This window comes from Molossus molossus, unplaced genomic scaffold (genome assembly GCF_014108415.1).
Source record: "Molossus molossus isolate mMolMol1 unplaced genomic scaffold, mMolMol1.p scaffold_m16_p_15, whole genome shotgun sequence".
Taxonomy (NCBI): domain Eukaryota; kingdom Metazoa; phylum Chordata; class Mammalia; order Chiroptera; family Molossidae; genus Molossus; species Molossus molossus.
This window is the reverse complement of record NW_023425350.1, coordinates 17373930-17388587: the sequence shown is the minus strand read 5'-3', so window position 1 is coordinate 17388587 and position 14658 is coordinate 17373930. Positions and strand designations below refer to the sequence as shown.

At 41.7% G+C, this 14658-nt stretch overlaps 1 protein-coding gene across 4 annotated transcripts in view; it reads right to left on the bottom strand.

The window, feature by feature from the left end:
* The window catches only part of BABAM2 (BRISC and BRCA1 A complex member 2), a 400292-nt gene that overhangs the window by 149556 nt on the left and 236078 nt on the right, over positions 1-14658 (bottom strand). The gene's annotated exons all lie outside the window — the stretch shown is intronic.

Genomic DNA, 14658 nt, shown 5'->3' with positions numbered 1-14658 from the left:
AGAGGAAGGTGTGAGGGACAGTAGACAGACTATGAACCTTGGAATCAGAGGCTAGATTTTAATATTCCCTCTGCCTTTTACTTATATGTAAGTCACTCAGCTTATCTGAATGACCGTTTCTTCACCCATATAATATAAAGCATAGGATTTTTGCAAGGATGAAATGAGATCATATATTTCAAGTACCTAGTACAGTGTCTGGTTCATATAGGCTCCTCAAATAATTTAGTTCCTTCTCCCCTCTTCTGCTGTGATTGTTGAGATTTCAGACAAGTAATTTAACTAGTTAGCCTCCCCTATAAAATGGAAGATAATATATGCTTCTGATGAAATGACACCATATTTCACTCTGTAAAATATGCAAAGGTACCAATTCATGATAAATATGCCACAGCAGGAGCCTGTCCTAAGGTACCAATTTGCTGAAGTAAGAGGGATGCTGCAGCCAAAGTGCCAAGAACGCTGACTGGAGCGGCCAGTGGGGGATGCAGAGCTCTCTGCTAGAGATGTCCAGCACTGAAGGCATCGGAAGAGAGCCTCAGGCAGAGCTACAGGAAGTAGCGACAGGCAGTGCGCTGCAGTGCGAAGCACCAGAAGCTGGGCCCAAACCCTGCATCCCAGCTCCAGCCTGCAGGACACGTTGTGAGAGTTGGTCAAGTTGTTTAAATATTTGTTTTAACTCTCAAAAACAGGGATGACAATACCTGTCCTACCTAGCCTGCAAGGATAATAGTGGAGAACACACTTCTACAGTAGGAAGTGCAATATAAACATAAAGTTAAGTGGCTGTTACCAGGCCAGCATACAAAGACAGGAAATAAAATAGGGAGGCCCTGAAGGGTGATGACAAGACAGGAGGATAGAAACCAGCACCCTAGCTACGAGCACACCAAGAAAAGATTCCTAGGGATCAGCACAGGAGGGCTACATACTCCGTACCCAGTGCTCAGCAGGTCAACCATAACCTGCATGCCAAGGGACAGGCATATAAAAACACAACAACAATAATGCTGTCTTTGAACAGTGCACTGAACACAGTGTTCTCTCAATTCCTTAACACAAGAACCTAGATTGCGGGGTAGAAGGCTTTTGTGGACAGGACCCATGTCCAGTTTCAGCTGGTTAGTTCTCTGGGCAACACAGGGTCCACACAGATGCCTTACAGAGATACAGAGATGGCCCTTTATTGCAAAGACACTTGGTAACATAAGAAAGACAGGCAAGTACTCCATCTGCTCTGTGCTCTCTCTGGCTCCACTCTGGCTCCGGGGTGTGGAGTGGGTTTCATGGGCAGGAGGGGCAAGTTGCTTAACACTGTTCCAAATACTAATCTAGAGCCTAGCGATAGCTCAGCTGCTGTCTGGCCTGCACTGTACTTTGTACAGAGAAGATGCCTGGGTGGGGGGGGTCTCTTGGTATATGGACTTCTGCCGGGTGAACTGCGCCTGACCCATCTGCCTTGGCTGGATCCCTGCCATCCCCCAACAAGGCAGGCTGCACACTGACAGCCACTAAAGAAAAAGGAAAAGGGCTGGGTTCTGCCCCTTCAAATGTGATGACATACACGGCAGGCGCTATGACTTGATGGAATCCTTCAGTACATCCAGTTTCCTTGGTAACCTAACTATGTACTGAATGGTTTCCATGGCAAGACATACCCCAGAGTCCAAACAATCAACATACACATACAATCTGAAATTCAACTTATTAGGGGTGAGCTGCAAACACTTGAAAAAATTAGTAAGCTTGAAAACAGTCCTGATAACCTGATTGTGGCACCCAAGAAGGTGAGCCCGGTTCAAAAGGCACAGTATCAGGGAAGAGCCAGGAAAAGGGAGAGTCAAACCTGAGTGTGCCAGCCGCAGTGAGCTGCGCGACACTGCTGCCACAGCATCCTATGTTCCAAGACACAAGATCCTGGCCTGAAATAGGCTGGACAACCACAGAGTATGAGGAAAGTACTTCTGGGATTCCTGGAAATCTCTTCTAAGAACAGGAATAAGATTCTCAAATAAACAACCTAATACGGTGTCCAGTTTATAATCTGGAACTCAAAGGAAAAGCAGTTATTACTTTCTTCCCCAGCTGGGATGACAGCACCTCCACGGGGGCATATGGAAATACATAGGGCATAATAAGTGGTCTCGATCACTGAGGGGTTCCTCATATAGCAGCCAAGAGCCAAGGATGCAAAGTGTCCTGCAGAGTACCACACAACAAAATGAGGATAAAATGTGTCACATTACCAAAAAAATTTTCTAATGGGAACAATGATCAATTTTTGATATATTTCTTGTCATTATCCCTTCTTTTTTAAAAACAAAAGATAAAAGGGGGGGGGTAATGGATGTATAGCTTTGTGAATGCATTCACAAACACTGAATTGTATACATTATAGATAACCTGTATAGTATATAAATTATATCTAAAAAAAAAAAAAAAAATAGTAGGCTAAGGCAAAGTAGTGAATGAGAAGAATGACAGAATGCCCTAAAATCAGGGTGACAACTTCAGATTTCAGACATAGTGCATTTTCCTGTGGGCTTTAAGAGAGATGAGTGTCATTAAAAAGTAGGCAGAGCCCTGGCTGGTTTGGCTCAGCATTTAGAGTGTCAGCCCGCGGACCCAGGGTTGCAGGTTTGATCTCCAGCCCTGGTAGGGATCGTGTGGGAGGCAACCAATCGATGTGTCTCTCTCACATTACTGTTTTTTCTCTCTCTCTTCATCCCTCCTTTCTACTCTGTCTAAAAATCAAGGAAAAAATATCCTGTTGTGAAACGGATTCACAACAACAATAACAAAGGGGTTGAAAACACAACTTGTAAAGGCAGTGCAAGTCAGGAAGGGAGAGATCGTGTAGAAAGCCAGGACTCCGCCCTGGCCGGTTTGGCTCAGCGGTTGGAGCGTCGGACCGCAGGCCGGAGAGACCCGGGTTTGGTTCCCGCTAAGGGCACGTACTTCGATTGCAGTTTGTCCCCGGCCCTGGTTGGTCGTGTGGGTGGCAGCCACTCGATGTGTCCCTTCACGTCGATGTTTCTCTCTCTCTCTCTCTTCCTCTCTCTCCCTCCCACTCTGTCTGTACAAGAAATGGAAAAATATCCTCGGGTGAGGATAAAAAAAAAAAAAAAAGAAAGCCAGGACTCCAACAAGGGGAAAGGTTGGACCAAATTAATTGAAAAATATAAGGGTCCAGATTGAATACAGCAAGATAAAGTAAGAACTATATGTATTTAAAGACATAAGCACATGCAGGGCATACTCTTCTCATCTGCCCTTCACCGTTCCCCTTTGTTTCTTCTGTCCAACTTTCTCTATAAACCCTCTCACGTTACAATGACCCGGGATTCTCAAACCTTCAGTGAGCACAAGAATCACCAGGTACTTGTGAAAGCACAGGTTCCCAAACCCACCACCAGCCCTTAGATTCAGAATGTGTCTGTGGCCTCAGGAGTCCAGTTTTGGCCAAACCCGAGCTCATACTGAAGCAGGTGTTCTGAGGACCACACTCGGAATCAGAGCACCACCCTCAGTGGTCTGTGCCTGCCCTTCAAGGAAACATTAGGTAGCATATAACAGCAAAGGCTTTGGAAGATAATGGATCTGGGTTTGAATCCTGTTGCTGCCACATACTCGTTGTTGACCTTTGGTAGTTAGCCCTGTGCCTCTGGAGTGGAATTTTCAAAAATTGGGTCCTTGAACATTTCAAGAGCAGAGGAAGGTGATGCAGATGTTGATTGAGATGACAGTAATAATAACAGCAAGTTACCATGTACTGGGTGTTTACAATGTGCCAGGCACTATGCTAAAATAAACACTTTATACATATTCTCTCATTCAATCCTGACAAAAACTCTACAGAGATTATAGATGAAAAAACTGAGTTACAGAGGTTAAGTTATTTACCCTAGCTCACATAACCAGAGAGTGGCAGTCAAGCCTCAATCCCAACTCTGTCCTACTGCAAAGCGGGGCTCCGTAACCAGTGCCCGCCTCGGTGTCATTTCACTAACAACTTGATCACAGTGGGAGGGGCAGAAGGGCAGGACAGAGGGTGAAGTGGTTGTTGGGAATGGAGGTGAAGATTCTGTTTCTGGCTAAACTACATTTATCTTACAAGTATTGAGAACTGGGGCAAAAGGCAGAATTGGGCTTTGTGCCCTGTTGATCTTTGGGACATGTTAGTCTTTGGAACTAAAATGTTGGGGGACCCTTCCAAAAAGGCTATAAAAATCAGCCCAAAAATGTAAATATGCAAAACTGCTCAGATCAACAGTCTGTGAGGAAACTGAGGACTAGGACATACTTGTCTGTGGAATGGAAAGTAGGAAAAAGATCAAAGATACAAATGGAGAAACACACTTTAAATATGTACCAAGTACAGACCTATGGACTTCCTTCCTGAGAGTAAGGGAGGAGAGGAAGTAGATGGTGAGTTGGAGAGACTCTGAAAGCAAACTCGCTGTCCAGCACACTTGACATGTGTAAATACTAGCAGCTTTGAGTTGGGGGTAAGATGGGAATAGGATAATAACTGGAGAGTACTGAAGGCTCCAAGATTTTATTTCAATTTCTAATTGCTGTGCATGATCTAGGCATGACAACCTTTATGGATTCTAACAGAAAACTGTCCAATGAGGTGAATGAAAGATATTTCTAAAACTTAGCACAGGTACAAATAAGCTCTTGAAGGTTCCTAAAGGACAGTGGTGATAGCAGATGGGTGGTTCTCAACTGGAAATAATTTTGCATCCCCTGCCATCCTTTGCCCAGTGGACACTATAGACATTGTTGACCGCCATGACTAGTGTATAGAGGATGCTGCTAAATATCTTTAAAGGAACAGGAAACTGTCCCCCAAAAGAATTATCCACCCCCAAATGTCAATAGCACCAAGAATAAGAAATCCTGTAGTAGATTAAAGGGATCACAACACAGTACTTCAATTACCAAATGTTTGAAGCTCCACAAAGAATAGCATTTATTATATACAATAAAGAGGTTCCACCAAAAAATTATGTAAGTCATCAAATATACAGTACATTTATTTCAATCTGTTTCTTTTCAAATTAATTTTAATTTAATAATAAAAATGCCTAGATCCACCCTGAAAAAATATTAAAACATTACCAATAGGTTCAAGTTCCCTTTGATCACTACCCTCAATCCTGTTAGAGTCAAACGACCTAGATTCAAATGGTGGTACTGCCACTTGCTAGGCATATAACTCAAGCAAGTGTCTGACCCTCTCTGAACTTCAGTTCATCTATAAAATGGGGACAAGAGCAGTAACTAATCTTACAGGGCTGTTGTGAGGACTGAATGAGTTAATGAGTATAGAGCACTTAAAATGTGTGACATACGTGCTCATTAAGTGATTGCTATTATTGGTATCCAGTATACACATACACACCCACATATATACATACTCCCTTGTAGAAAATATATACTACAATTTTGATGTTTAATTTTTTAACATAAAAATGTATGATTCTGCTCATTTTTTCAATATTCGCTCTTTTTCTTCAACTCAGAAATCTTTCCATGTGAGTAGAGAGAAATTACCTAGTTCTTTACTGCTTCATTCTATGCCAAAGTATTTTAAGTAGTTTCCCTACTGATGACCATTTCAGTTATTTCTACCATTTGGACTCTTAACACTAAATTCTCCACTTACTGAGACCAAACAGGACCAAGTTTATCAGTATTTTTAAGAAACAGTTTGCAAAAAATAAATGGACAGTCAGTCATTGATGAATAAGCCTAATAGACTAGAAATAATAACCAAAACAAATAATATCTGCAAATAAATATTTTGAGGGCTTTCCTTATTATATGAACAGAAAAATCTAAAACTTAAAAATAATAGTATGTTCTCTTATCTGTTTTTTAAGGTATCATATATGATATTATAGTTAACGAATTCTTAAAAGCTTTCAAAATAATTTTCTTCAGCTTTAACACACACATTAGATTGGTTATGTTAAACTCTGACAAAGTTGAAGTTGGAAAAAAGTACTAGGCCAGAGGAGAACATGGAAACATGAAAGTGTTATCACCCTTTGGTCATAAACTCCTTTTCTCAGGGAAACATGGCTATAAAAATCTGTTTCAGGATGAAAACTTGGCACAATACAATCTAATCTTACATCATACTTTTTAAACATTGGGGTGGAGTAGGGAGGGGGGAGGGGTTATAGAGTGGGAGGGGAAAGTTCTTGCTTTAAGAGGGGGGAAAAGGTTTTCAGTAAAATAAATTTTCCACTGATGTATAACTTCTTCAACTTAATGGTTTGGTTTAGCTGAAATTTGGCAATGTGGCAGATTCTAGTCTTTTTCAAGAATGACCTCCCTTTTGTTGAAGCTGTCTATAAAAGATAATGTTCACAACAAGATGTTCATTCCATGTTATCGTCCTATTTAGAATATTATGTTAACTCATCATTTGTTTGTTTTAAACTAAAGCCTCTCCATTCATTAAACTTATTAAAGTTGCTAGTGAAAGACAGTGTTCTGAATTTTAACAAGTACAGAAAAACTGCAGTATAATTATTAGCCCTGTGTTATAGGAATCAAAATCAGACATACCAGAATCAAATTATAGGCTGTTTAATGCAAGTTCACACAGTAAAATCTGACATTAGTGTTAGACCTTTCCTCCAACAACAGTGTAAGGGGTTCCACTTTATACATGGAGAGCCTTAGTCATTACCTCCTTACCCAAACACTTGTAATCCAGAGCCATGCCATTACTTTGGTACTAAATAGTTACCCTCTGAAACCATGCTGTGGACATAACAAACCATATACTTTTTTAGGGAAAAGATGAGGTAGAATGACTTTATTTTTAAAACCCAACTGACATATCTGCCTATCCACACCCACACTCTGCTCTAAAAATGAAGTAAAACTTACTATATTAATGGAACAGACCAATTCACAGACCACTGTGCTGATAGAAACACATTGAGAAACATGAAAAAATAATGGAACATCTGAGCCAAGAGCCCTGGAAAAGGAAGTGCTGTGAACCACAAGCTTCATGGAGGTCAAGGCCCAGACACAAGGGAAAGCTCCAAAAGGTTAGCTGCAATACTCTGGATATGTGTTCTTTCTAGAGTTCCTCTGTCCCCACCACAAGCTAAATTAAGAAACCTAGGTGTTTGTGTGGGACAGAGAGGAGTCAACGTGCCAGAGCTCTTCATGGGTCTGTCCTTCCACCATGAGACAAAACAGCAAGTTTAAAATTGCTCTCTGCCCTGGCCAGTTTTGCTCAGTGGTTAGAGTGTCGGCCCAAGGAAGTGAGTCGTGGGTTTGATTTTGGTTAAGGGCACATACGTCGGTTGCAATTTATCCCTGGCCCTGGTCGGGGTTGTGCAGGAGGCAACCAATCGATGTGTCCCTCTTGTGTTGATGCTTCTCTCTCCCTCCCTCCCTCTCATTCTTTCTGAAGATAAACAGAAAAATATCCTTAGGCCCTGGCCCGTTTGGCTCAGTGGTTAGAGTGTCAAGGTCTGCGGTCCAGAGAGACCTGGGTTCGGTTTCCGCTAAGGGCCCATACCTTGGTTGCAGTTTGTCCCTGGCCCTTGTTAAGTTGTGCGGGTGGCAGCCACTCGATGTGTCCTTTCACGTCGATGTTTCTCTCTCTTCCTCTCTGTGCCTCCTACTCTATCTCAACAAAAAATAGAAAAATGTTCTCAGGTGAGGATTAAAAAAAAAACACACACTGCTTCCTAACGTAGTAATTATGTTAGTTATTTTGAGAGTAGAAAAGTTAAAATGTGCTCTTATTTAAGCAAATATCAATAAATATAAACAACAAAATTCTTAGAAAAATGGTCATTCATTATACATCCCTTAGAACAAATGTTCCCAATCTGCAGGCTTCATGGCACTAGAGGGCCTTAGACTTGATATAACAGGTGTACTAATTCATCAGACACTAAGCATCTGAAGACTGAATAAATGTTGTACGTGATATCACATGTATAAAATACATATGTGCATGTGTACATATATACATGCATGTCTACATGTATATACATATACATATCCACATATGTACAGCACATGAAAGTGTATATATTTATCCATCTTTCAAATATATATACACACACAGTTGTAATTAATATAGTAAGAGATCATTTTAAAAGGTAATTTATTCATCATTTATTAACATGAAATGTTAAAATGTATTATACCTCTATCTGTTTTGGTCTGTGAAATGCATTTTAAATTTATTTTTTACCCACTGTAAAACTCATTCTTTGTGATGTGCAGTTCAAAGGGTTTTGACAAGTCTGTAAAGTGTATCCACCACCACAATCAGGATACAGAACAACTCCATCATTCCCCAAATCCCCCTGTGCTGCTTCTTCGTGACCAAGCCCTCCTTCCACCCTCATGTAGGTTTTAACATTAAAGACAGGTCCTCATACTTGAAACGAGGTGGGGATAACGACCTTATAGTGCTGATGACCATTTTTTTCATACATTTATGCCACTACTTTTACCCATTAGCTTCCACTTTCACCCAGTGTTTGTCTAGGGGAAGTGAAACCATAGATGAGAGAAAATGAAGACTTGGAGAAGTTCAGACTTCAAGACAGCGTGAAGAAAACAGTGATGAAACTTGATAATAAGCTAGAAATACAGTCGTCTCTTGTCACTTCGCGCTTCCACCTTCATGGCTTCATTCTATCACAGTTCTTTCAAATATATTCATTAAAAAGTTGATCAAGACAGTGAAAATGATACAACGTGCGCTCAGTTGTCTGAGTCAATTATACACCCCTATATTATAATTAAAATTAAAATTACTGTACGTATGGACTGTAGGCCTATGTACTGGAGCACCCCAGGAATCCTTCAACATCAGGTGCAACCGCTCGACCACTCCTTGTGTATGAGCAGTAACTTTTTTCCAAAAAATCAGGTGTGGTGAAACCAAGCCAATCAGAGTGTGTTATTCATTGACTGGCTACCCTATCCTCTTCCTATCCTGGCCACTGATTGGCTCAGCCTCATGCAAGTTTGTTTTTCTCATACATGCTTCTACATCACTACGCATTGGAAGCATCTTTGCTCTTCTAAGTGTTTGCGATTTCTGAGAACTTTTATCTAAGCCCCATGATGGCTCCTAAGTGTGCTGCTTCTTCTAAGCCTTCTTATGATGAAACTAAGCACTGGAGGAAGATGCTACGATCCAGGAGGTGAAACTATTGGATATGATCAAAGATGGCAAGAAAATCGTGGAGGTTGCCAGTCATTATGACTTGAATCAGTCTACCGTTCACTCCTGTCTCTTTCAACAAGGAAGCAGAGCGCATCATGACAAGTCATAATAAGTTCATAGTGAAAATGGAGTCTGCCCTAGCCGTTTGGATCAGCGACAGCTGCAAGAAAAAGATTCCATTGGATTCGCTGGTCATCCCAGAAGGCGAAGCAGCTCTATCAGTGCTTTATGGCAGATGAACCTCAACCAGAACCCTCTTCTGCAATGTTCATGGATTTCACGGCGAGCAAGGGTTGGTTCGAGAAGTTCCAGAAGAGGTATCATCTGAAGAGTGTCGTTCTCCATGGAGAAGCTGCCTCTGCTGACCAGCCTGCAGCAGAGGACCAAGTGAACAACATGCTCCAGAAGATCCTTGGGGAGGGCGAGTATCATCCAGAACAGGTGTTCAATATGGACAAAATAGGCCTGTTCTAGAAAAGAATGCCTTCCCGGACATTCATTTTCAAGGATGAGGCTAAGGTCCGTGGCTTCAAGGTGTATAAGGATCACGTGACTATCGTTATGTGTGGAAATGGTGAGGGATTTTTGCTCATGCCTGCCCTTATCTACAAGGCCAAGAACCCTAGGGCCCTGAAGAATAAAAACAAGAACCTGCTGCCAGTGCATTGGATGCACAACGACAAGGGCTGGATCACGAAGCAACTGTCATCAGACTGGTTCCATGAGTGCTTCATCCCCCATCTCGTGGAGAAGGGACTCGAGTTTAATGTCCTTCTCCTCATGGACAGTACTGGAGGTCATGTGCAAGACCTATCCTACGACAGTGTGCGGAACCAGTTCCTTCCTCTCAACACCACTTCGCTGATCCAGCCCATGGATCAAGGTGTTATTCACGCTTTCAAGGCCCTCTACACATGAAACACCCTGCAGCACCTCGTCGAAGGCATGGACCTTGAGGAGAACTTCTTGCTGAAGGAGTACTGGCAGCAGTATACCATCGCAACCTGTCTGAAGAACATCCAGGCTGCATTGAAGGACATAAAGACAGAGATCGTGAAGGCCAGCTGGAAGATGTTGTGGCCTGAAATTGTCCACGACTACTGAGGATTCACCCCAGAGGATATAAGCAACTCGGCAGCAGATAAGGCAGTTAAGCTAGCCGGGATGCCGGGAGGAGAAGGTTTCGCGGATATGACCCGCAATGATGTGGATGAGCTGCTGGACACACATTTGGATCCCTTAACTGACGAGGATCTGGTGGAGATGACTAAGTCTGCAAGTGAGGAGGAGGAAGAGCAGCCAGAGGTTCCTGGGGGTCAGGAGAAGGAAGTTGGCCTTATATTTGAGCGTCTCTCACAAGTCATGAGAACTATTAAGGTAGTACAGGACATGATTGGCGAATGGGACCCACAAATAATGCATGCATTGCGGTTCCGGAATGCACTTGATGGAGGGATAGAACCCCACAAAAGCCTCCTCACTCATATGAAAAGAGCTCCAGCAACTGCCTATCACGATGTTCTTCAGCCGCGCACCCAGACACCCACTGCCTACTCCTAGTACTCCTCCAGCAGAAGACAACGACGCACCTGCTGAAGATACTGCACCACCTGAAGACTCTCCTACTGAGGTCATGCCTTCAGAGGAGCAGTAACCTTGCTCTTCTTTGCTGTGCAGCACATCTCTTCATCTTCATTGCTTCATCATCGAACAAGTTGCATAGGTTAGTGGTTGTGTGTAAGAACTGTGTGTGCATGTAATTAAATATACAATAATAATAATATGATATTTGTAATGTCTAATATGTCTTATTTTCTCTTATTTTGTCTAATATATTGGGTAATACAAGTGTAATGGTGACTAAAGGGTGTTATTTCAAGTCTAGAGGGCTCTAATAATGATTAAAAAAAGTATTTAGAAGGTCATAAACAGGTTTTCTATGCTCTAACTGTGAAAATATTCAATTTATAAATAAAGAATTCTACTTTGCAAAATTTCATTTATCGTGGTAGAGTCTGGAACTGATTAACCACGATAAACGAGGGCCGACTGTAGGTAGTTTAAAAGTATATATGCCTGGGAGATACAGAGAAAAGCTCTGAGTTGAATAAAGCTGATAAGAGATCATTAATGAGGAAAGATAATGAACTTTGCTTTTAAACAAGACAATGATGAGATGAGATCTGTTTCAAAATGGCCACTCTGGCTGTGCCGGTGTGGCTCAGTGGTTGAGCGTCGACCCATGCACCAAGAGGTTGCCAGTTTGATCCCCAGTCAGGGCACATGCCCAGGTTGTGGGCCTGATCCCCAGTGTGGGGCACGCAGGAGGCAGCTAATCGATGCCCTCTCTCACCGATGTGTCTGTCTCTCTCCCTCCCCTCCCTTCCTCTCCTCTGCCTGCAGTGTGGTAGGCAACTGGACGGCAGTGGGGAAAGAGCAGATGCAGAGACCAGCTGGAGTACTTCAATGTTCCAGCTGAGAGATGACAGCAGCTCAGATAAGTTATCTCAAAGAATAGAGGTTTCCTAAAAACCACAAGAGGAAGAACAGAAAAGAGTTTCAACAGCCACATGGCAGAGTATCTCTGGAATATCATTCACAGCACATCTACAACCACAGTCGATCCCTGCAGAAAACTGGATGGAGACACAGTGTAAAAGAACACCTCGCAGCATGACCAACTAGATAATCTAGAGTCCTCCTACTACAAAACATCTAAAAATTTTAAACAAATATAGCTTCACTTCTAAAAAATTAAGAAAATACCTGTCCCTGGTTCTACCACTCGTGGTTCCAGTGTCTGGAATATGGGGTACATGGGGGTGGGGGCTGTGAGTGTGGTGGGCACTGAGACCTCTCAGACAAGACAGTGTAACATGCAGTTTTCTCCGCCTGTCTGGTAGAGGCACTCAGAGTGTTTAAGCAAGGGAGTAAATGAATGGCGCTCTGCTTTCCAAAGATTAATCTGGAAAGAGTAAGATATACAGAGGCTTAAAACAGGGCTGGGGAAAGGGTGAGGCGATGACCCTGAGATACCATGGAGGCAAAATCAAATGGCCACTGTTTGGATATGGGAAAAGAAACAGTGGCGAGAGGAAGGCCAAAGATAGGATGCCTAGGTTTCATGGCTGGAGTCACTAGGATGTAAAGTCAGTAATAAAAATAAAGAACGGTGAGAAGAGTAGGTTTGGAGGAAGGGAATATGGACAGTGTTGGATGATAATCTGCACTTGAGATATTAAATTTGAAACTTCAGTGATTATTCTTGCATGATAGTACAAGACTGAAATCTAGAACAAGGATCCTTAAGTGTGGCTTATGAATTGGCTTCAGGGGAGGGTGTGCTACTCTCAAAACTATATATAAACTTTTTATGTCTGTACATTTTTCTGGGGGTAAAACTCTTGTCTCTCATCATATTTTCAAAGAAGTCTGTCTCAATTCATTATTCCGAACTTAAACATCATGTGTCAGTTTTGGATATTTTTCATCTTTGGTGTTTTGCAGTTTTAGATGATGTGTCTAGGCATCAATGTCTTTTAATTTAGCCGGTCTCAGATTCATTGTACTTCCTGTTTCCAAGGATTGATAATGTCCATCAGTTCTGGAACATTCTAGGCCATTTTCTCTTCCACTTTATACTTTCTCTGCTCCTACCTATAACACAACCTAATGTTTTTGTTAACTACCACTCTCCATTTCAGACCTTCCCCTGAGGAATAGTTTCCTACTTGTGGATAAATATAAATGAACATCGACTGCATAAAACAGTAATGCTCACTGTTCAGAGCTTGGCTGTTGGGATATAGCGTTGCACTGAAAATCATTAATTTCTCATCTTCATTACAGAAAAAAACTGCACAGAACCTCTGAGATGTTTAGCAGAAAGGTGTTAGGCCTGACTTTTAAATGAAAATGCAGTTTTTAGCTAATCATTACACTGTAGAGAGGAGAGCAGCATTTAAGAGAAGCAAGGCATAGAACTGCCCACAGACACAAAATAAATCTTAGAGCTTCAGGGTCAAACAAGTTTAAGCAACATGTACCAGTGAGATTTAAGTTATCACAGACATATATACATCTGCTTTCTAAATGTGTATTTTCTGCCTAAAAAGAAAGTTGGATAAAAAAACATCAATATATCACTAATTTGGGCGGCTGGGGAGGTGAGAGTTCTATACCAGAATGTTTCCAAAAACATGGTATTTGGGAGCTGATTGATTTTCTCCCTAAACTAAATTCTGTTCTGGTTCTTTTTTGTAATGTTTCAAAGTACAGGCTGAGCTCTTAATCTTTTGGTAGGCATAAGCAAGACAAAATGCCAAACTCACTAATGAAAACTTGCTGAACTTACTTTTCAGAAATTCCATTCTAAGTCACGAAGAACCCCTTTGGCCCTGCTCCCAGACTAGTAAAACGAACATCTCGAGTCCCTAGAGCTAATCTAGCTTGCTGCACTAAAACCAAACACACATCCCCTCCTGACAGCTGGTTGTCTCAGCAAACTCAGAAGTGTATATTTATCAAAGGGAGGAGGGTCCTCCAGGACACAATATTTATTATAAGATTATCTTAGAGACTCAAGTAAATATGAGTGAGGCTAAATTAAACCATGTTTATTATGATGTTCTATTACTTAAGTCCTAACATGAAATCACCCCAGGAGATCTGGGGTCTCATTTCTTGAGACAATTAATGTAAGGTTGAAAAAAAAGGGCAAGAATTATCTTTTCTTTCAAATCTATCTGTGTTTAGTTATATAATTTTTCTAACTTAAAAAAATCTTTGAGCATCTCAAATGAAAAATTCCCATCCTGTTCAGATGTTGAATTCAGTCTTAAATTGAAAAAAATCACAAAATATTGAATTTGCTCATTGCTTTAAAAATAATCTATTTTATCTGATTTATCTGTATTTAATATCCATAATTTCATTAAGTATCATCCATAATTCTAAGTAGCACTATTTTAATTTGCAGCTTCCTCCACCTTTCCCTAGGCCCTTTAAAGTTTTGGTTTATCCCTTTGTGGATTACAAGCTATCTAAGTGTTCTACATGACCATGTTTGTGACCATGTAAGTGACCATGTCTGAGGGGTAAAGGGAGGGAAAGGAAGGCTGGAGAAGCCACAACAGGAGTAGATGAGAGGTCATGTGAGGTCAAAATCATATTTACCACCTCTAGGATTCAGTTGATACACCACACCTATGAAATAAAGCTCCATCTGTCAGAAACAACCAGGGATCCCTATGGAAACAAGCCTTCTGGCTAGCTACAGACCACAGCAATGAAAAACAACTCCAGAGACCTCCAAGACTTTGCAGGCACAGGACCCAGCAGGTTCAAAGCTTTCTGCCCCACCAGGGACTCCAACCCTTGGAGGCTGTGGCTGAGCTCAAACAGGGCCCAAGGGCAGGGGCGGGCTT